This window comes from Bactrocera tryoni, chromosome 2 (assembly GCF_016617805.1).
Source record: "Bactrocera tryoni isolate S06 chromosome 2, CSIRO_BtryS06_freeze2, whole genome shotgun sequence".
In the NCBI taxonomy this organism is placed as follows: Eukaryota; Metazoa; Arthropoda; class Insecta; order Diptera; family Tephritidae; genus Bactrocera; species Bactrocera tryoni.
In genome coordinates, this window is record NC_052500.1 from 46,509,018 (window position 1) to 46,516,409 (window position 7,392).

A 7,392-nucleotide genomic window follows, 5' to 3' on the forward strand; every position below is an offset into this window, starting at 1 on the left:
TTCCAGTCCTCAATTGTCCAATCTCTCCGTTCTCGGCAAAAAAGAAGTCTCATTTCGTTCAGATAAAGCCGGTTTTTTTTTGTTTAACCGCAGCAACCATACCAATTTTTTTTAAAGAGCGTCGAACTGTCCATATACTCGCTTGAAGTTCTAACTTAGCAGCAGCTTCTCGAGGAGTCCTACATTCATTTTTGCGAAATAATCGCTCAATAGCACGGGCATCACCATCGGTAAGCTTCCGCGGGCGGCCTCCAGCGTTTACAACTTGGACAATATTTTGTCTTTTCTTCACATTTATTACCGTTTGTCGACTTATATTTAACTTTTCGGCAATTTTCCTAGCTGAATAGCCGTTTTTAATTAAAACAATAACTTTATCTTCGACGTCTCGCAGTAACTTTCGCATTTTTTTTTTTTTTTTTTGATTCACAAAAAACCCCTGGAAAAATTTTTAGTTATCGCCACGACAGACAAAACGTTTATAATATAAATTGTTAACTCCGTCTCTACTCAGATCTTCGATTGAATTACCGAACCCAGCCTTTCCGGTAAATATAGCGGGACTTTCATGGCATACTTATACAGTAGTGCAAAACTGCCAAAATGACTTGTAAATGGAATTTATCGTATATTTTCGTTCAAGAATAAATAAAAGCTGTTCCGTTTTCTATTTTTAATAAATAGAATTCTTATCTTTATTTTGGTGTACGAATGTTGCCGATACTGCTAGTAGAAAAAAAAAATATAAGGACCTTTAGTCGCATTCAGTAAACATGTTGACGGTTTTGCTCCCCACTGTATATCCTGAAGCTTTAGTATCTCTTATCATCAAAATACATACACACTTATGTACATACATATGTATGTACATTAGGGTGATTCAAAAAAATTTTTATTTTTTTTTTCAATTGGTACTCGCAAAAATAGGTTCCTAGACACCTCTAAGAAAGCCTCTCCAAATATGAGTTTTTAATTGTAACGGGAAGGTCCTCCGCCTAACGGTTTTCTATTTTTTCTTATTATCAGATAGAAAAATTTATATCTCGCTTCCAACTACTTGAAAAAATATCTTGTTAATTAGGTTTTGTAGGAAATTGAATGCTGTAAAATATGGTCTCTCATAATTTTTTCGTAAACCCAACCGTTTAAAAGATATTAACGGTTGAAATTTGACTATTTTTGGAAAAATTCTTTATTTCTTATTAATTTTATAACTCAATGAAAAAAAATTATTATGAATGATAAAATACATAGTTTCGTAGGAAATTTACTGCTCTATAAAAATGGTCTACTATGATTTTCCGATTAAGTTAAGCGTTTACGAGATATTCATCGTCAAACATCAATGCATATTAAGGTGGATCAAAAAAAAAATTTTTTTTTTTCGTTTGATACTCTGAAAAATAGGTTCCTAGACACCTCTAAGAATACCTCTCCAAAAATCTATTCATAATAATTTTTTTTTATTGAGTTATAAAATTAATAAGAAATAAAAAATTTTCTCAAAAATAATCAAACTTTAACTGTTAATATCTTTTAAACGGTTGGGTTTACGAAAAAAACATAAGAGACCATATTTTAGAGCATTCAATTTCCTACAAAACCTAATTAACAAGATATTTTTTCAAGTAGTTGGAAGCGAGATATAAATTTTTCTATCTGATAATAAGAAAAAATAGAAAACCGTTAGGCGGAGGACCTTCCCGTTACAATTAAAAACTCATATTTGGAGAGGCTTTCTTAGAGGTGTCTAGGAACCTATTTTTGCGAGTACCAATTGAACAAAAAAAAAAAAATTTTATGAATCACCCTAATGTACATAAGTATATCAAACATTGTGATTTGATGCATAGTAAATATAATAATATAAGTACATATGTGATAATACTTACATGTACATATTTTAACTAAACATTTTGGAACAATCAAGTACTAATAATTTAAAAGCTAGTATAATTTCAATGTATTATCTTCACTATAAAAGAATTTAATTTATACTTCAGTCTAAGTAACACATGGCCGGTTGTGCTAACATCAAAAATTTAAAAAGTAAGAATAATTGAATATTTTATTCCCAATTATTTTTTAGCTTACATTTCAATTTATAATCGCAATATTCAGGGGTGTTGTGGAATCTGATAGTTGTCGGAATCAGAATTGAAACCGATCAAAAAAAGCAGTAGGTGTCATGAATTTAGATATTATTGGTTTGATATTCGAAACAGAATCTGTATCGGTTTTGGGTGTCACGGAAACCAATTTTATCGGTTTTGCTGTCAGAAACAAATCAAGAAGATACTTAGTCGCACACAGATCTGAAATGAAAGTTAAGAAATCAAGTTATTTTATTGTTACGAATTGATTAATCTTTATTTCTATAGGAGAATACATAAGAATAAAATACGAAATGTCTTAATTATTGAAAAATGCGGATATTTAAAAGAAAGGCTGCTTTAGAGGCTTAAAAAAAATCGATTTTTTGACTTTTTTTTTTTGGGAGGGAAAGAAATAATTGACTAAAGCGAAGTTTCTAGGATTTATAGTTATTTAAACATCATCCGCAAATTTTTTTTATGCGAAACCTTTAAAGGCTTACCTTTGGGAAGCAATTGCCAGATGCTTTTCGCATAAGTATGTATGTATGTATATGCCGGTCAAGATGCAGGTCGCGATTTCTTTCGGAAACAAAAAATTCAAAGAGATTCATAGTTTTTAATAAATTATGTTCAAGTTAAACTAATAAAACTAAAAAAAAAATTAAAAATTCTAAAATTTGAAAAAAGTGGTTTTTGACTGAAAAAAATTTACGCTAACATAAGTATGTATATTGTATATTCAAAATTAAGTTTTCTTAGTTCTTTTAGTTTAAATAGAAGACAACTTAATGCCAAAGATTTGCCCCAAATTGCATAAGGCGTTTAGTTTTTTTCTGTCCTGTGCGAGTTAAGGAATGTGTTCCTTATAATATGAACAAACATCAAAACAACCTTATGTTTCAGTAAACAGAATGTAGAAACAACCTTGAGTTGGAACAATTGAAATGCACCATCACTACAACAAGCAATCCTAAACAAACAAGCATCAATACAACATTGAGTTTGAATACCACAACAACCTTATCTTAAAACAAAGCAATTATATCTAAGCAAGCAATATATGTATATGTAAACAAACCTAAACAAATAATATAATCTGTATCTTAACAAACTATCAACTAGTAATAAGTACACATACTGGTTAGTATAAATAGAAGTAAGAACCATGTTATAAGTTAGTCTTAAGAGTATAAATAAAGAGTACACATTTCGGTGCAGCTCAAAATATATTCTTTTGACTCATTTTTACTTCTGGTAAAAATTAACTCGCGCTAATTAAGAAAAATCGTAGAACAGAAAAACCGAAAAATCGCGCGAGTTAATACATGACTTACACTGAACCCAACTGATAATAGCTGCCACACATACATATACATCTGCCTAGCAATAAGCTGGCATCACTTACTATAAGATAACACTATCCAAATAACTAAACTAATTGTCATCCACATCAGTAATTTTCCACTTCAGTACTTTTCCACAATAGAATAGAAACCACAAAACTACAACTGATAAATATATTACTTTGAAGCTAAGTTCTTGTATAAATACAAGCACTGATAAATATATTACTTTGAAGCTAAGTTTTTTGTATAAATACAAGCACCCGCTTGTATACAACATCTTTTTCTGTTCATAAAATTCACACTGTTTAAGTGATTAAATAAAGATCGCTCTACGGAGCTAACAATATATTTTTTAGAAAATAATAAAGTGTAAACTTTAATTCGCGCCAAAGTTTTCGCTTTCTGCCCAAGCGCTCACACATATAAGTATGTATGTATCTGCTAGACGCTCGGTCACTATTTCCCTTCTAGCTTCGACAATTTTTCAAATTCCCGTTTATAACTTTGGGGAATGATTCTATTTTATTTTTAAATGAGAAATAAAGAGATTTAAGCAAAAAAAAAATTCAAATTTTTAAAGCTTTTAAAGCAGGTTCCCCCTTAAAGGAGATTTACAAAACGTAATAAACGTAATTTAACATCCAAATGCGTCTTTATTCATTCGATAAATCTTATCTCTTAAACTCTTTCTTTAATTCAGAACTCATTAAAAACTTCAATAGGATTGCTACCAAATGTATTAATTTGCAAGTTTTGTCACATTAGTACACAGCTGATTCGAATATTGGTTTTGTATATGTTCGAAAAGACGAAAATCCAATCAAATTCTGTGACACCAATGAAAATCAGAATTGGTTTGCAATTCTGACACACACACAATTCCACAACACCCCTGATTATTTTATTTCGAATTATTTGCCTATTATTTGACAGTCATAATTATCCGTTAGCTCCAAAATATTCTAACAGATGATGTTAACTGTTGGCTAAATTGAGTAAGTATTCAATAGATGGCGCTATGTTAAAAACACAAATTTAATAGCATAATAACTACGTATTGCTGAAACCAAGATATAACCTAAATTTATTTTGTATTCTAATATTAAAATAATTAGTGATTATGCTAGAAAATTGTAGCTTATATAAAACGTTTATATTTTTAACATAGCGCCATCTGTTAGAAAATTTTGGAGCCAACAAATAATTCTGACCGTCAAATAATAGACAAATAATTTGCAATAGTATAATATTGCGATTACAAATTAAGATGTAAGCTATCCTGTAGTGCTGAACACATAGAGCGCGACACGACATGGCAGCACGACAGTGAATCCTTCTACTTGAATATTTGTAAGAAGGCAGCGACATAACAATGCCCGGCATGTGCACAAGACAACACAGCTGTCCATTTTGCATGTACACAATTTCGTTGTAGCCATACTAATACCTTTCACTTCAATGAAATTTTAATATTTTGTTCAAAGTGAAATTTTGTATGCAAAAAATAAGTAAACAGGTACATTTATTTGTTTTAAGTTATCAATTGTTATTACAAATTTTATGCTTTTATTTGTAAAATAACGTCAGGTTTGTTAGAGCTTTGAATAATTTTACATTTTACATATTAGTGGCATCACTCCTCTACTGCCGTCCTTATGTCGTTTGCAAATATAAGAATATTTTGAAGTTAGCGAGAGCGACAACTGTCGGCCTGCAGTCGTGTAGTCCTGCAGCTGTCTAAACTGTGTCCTTTAAAAGGTGTGTATTTTAATATTTGACAGATGTCGCTTGCAGTCTGTCGCGTTCTGTGTTCAGCACTTGTCTCTCAAATTGGATCAAATTGCACACGGTGTGCAATGAAATTTAAAATCGGTTCAGTACTTAAGGCGTCCATCGCGGATAAACAACGTGACACGTGGTTTTTGATTTTTTTGAACCTATTTTTGGGGACGAAGGATGTCGATGAAAGCGTCCTTCATTTCCTTTGACTCGTTAATGTATTTTTCTAAGAGGGAAAGACGCTTTTCATCGGCTTCCTTCATTGCCTCATTCGCCTTTACAAAATCATCCCGCATTTCCTCCATTACCATTATTGCTGATTTTTTTTCTTTACAACATCGCTTGACGATGGCCGAGTGCAACTACGCGACGAAGAAGAGCCATCGCCTAGACTTGGGAGCGGATATTCTCCTTCCATATCGGCCTCCACGTAGATTGGTTCCATATCAACTGAAAATGGAACAAACAAATAAAAGTTGTTATGGAATTATGGAATCTACTCCAATGCGCTATAAACTTACCCACAATGCTATCCTTCACAACACCGACTTGGGGAGCCACCCGATGGGCAAATTTTCTGCTTTTCTTCTCTAAAAATATAAAAAAATATTTAATATTATATGTTTACCTCATAATTTATTACTTACCTGCATTTGTTAGTGAAATTATGAAGTTTTATCTTCATTTCGGTAGACGTATAATAGCCCTGACAGACGACAGCGCTAATATGCATTAGCGAGCTTAATATACATTTACTTACGCATTTGGCGCATGTTAATGCAAGTCTGTAATGCACAAGAATTTCGTGCATTTAGCTGAATTTACCAAATTTTAGAAGGCAACACTGCTCAAAAATGGCCGATTTTTGCTATTTTTTGACAGGTGTAGCTTGAAGTCTGCCGCCTCCTTTTCGTTTACAGCATCAGAGGTAAGCAGTTTTATAGCCCTGACAGACGAGCAAAATTAATGCGCTTTAAGCAACGCTAATGCGCATTGAAATTTTATGGTGACAGACGGCAGACTTGTGTATTTGGACAGCTGATAGTGAAATTTGTTTATTTATTAAAACAAAAAGTGAAATGAAAGTGTTTGAAAAAGTGAAGAATATTGGGAAAATGGATAGCAAACTGTGCAAACAAGGCGGCAGATTTCAAGCGACATCTGTCAAACAATGGCAAAAATCTGTAATTTTTAACCAATGTTGCCTACTAAATTCAGCTAAATGCACGAAATTCTTGTGCATTACAAACTTGCATTCACGTGGGTCAAATGCGAAAATAAATGTAAATTAAGCCCGCTAATGCATATTAGCGCTGTCGTCTGTCAAGGCTATTATATTGCTAATTAAATTATGTGTAAGTATATTAACAAAACAAATTTCAATCATTCATTACAATCAATTATTGCTTTTAATTTCACTCTATTATCTTTGAACGTAGTTAATAATAAACGAATTTTTCGTTATATTTATATTGATTGTCGAAAAATACCAAAATTTCTCCTATTCATTTTTATTTAACTTTTTTTTTTAAAATAAATAAACAAATTTCACAAACAGCTGTCTAAATACACAAGTCTGCCGTCTGTCACCATAAAATTTCAATGCACATTATCGTCGCTTAAGGCGCATTTGTTTTGCTCGTCTGTCAGGGCTATAATCATGTCCAACCAGAGAACATAAAACATAGAGAAGGTGCAGGTTCGACAGCGAACATCTGATAAATTTGCGACACGGAATCTCACCACACAAATACAGAATTCACGCTGTGAAATGTTAACATTTTTAACAGTTCTCCACATATTCAACAAAGAATATGAAGACAAATAAATATGTACGGCTTATGATGCCATAGCATGTACGCGCAATCAGGGAATATTGAAGAAAAATAAGTTCTTTGATATTCCATTTTTAACAGCGAAAAATGTGTACAAATACAGCTCTCTCACATACTCAAGAATATGAAGAGACATAAATATGTATGCATGCTCCTTATGATACTCCCAACAACAGCATTGTGATATTTTCATGGTTCAATTTTTGCTTTCGCAATGTATGCAAATACATATATGTACATAAGTATATGCTTTTGCGTTTTGCCGTCGGCATTTACATATTGGCATGTAATAATTATGATATGAGTATAATTTTGTATGAATGCATGTATAGTACT

At 31.9% G+C, this 7,392-nt stretch overlaps 1 pseudogene; it reads right to left on the reverse strand.

Annotated features, from left to right (window-relative positions):
* Nucleotides 1-5,379: 5,379 nt before the first annotated feature.
* Nucleotides 5,380-5,954, reverse strand: LOC120768732 (annotated as a pseudogene).
* Between the last annotated feature and the right edge of the window lie 1,438 nt (nucleotides 5,955-7,392).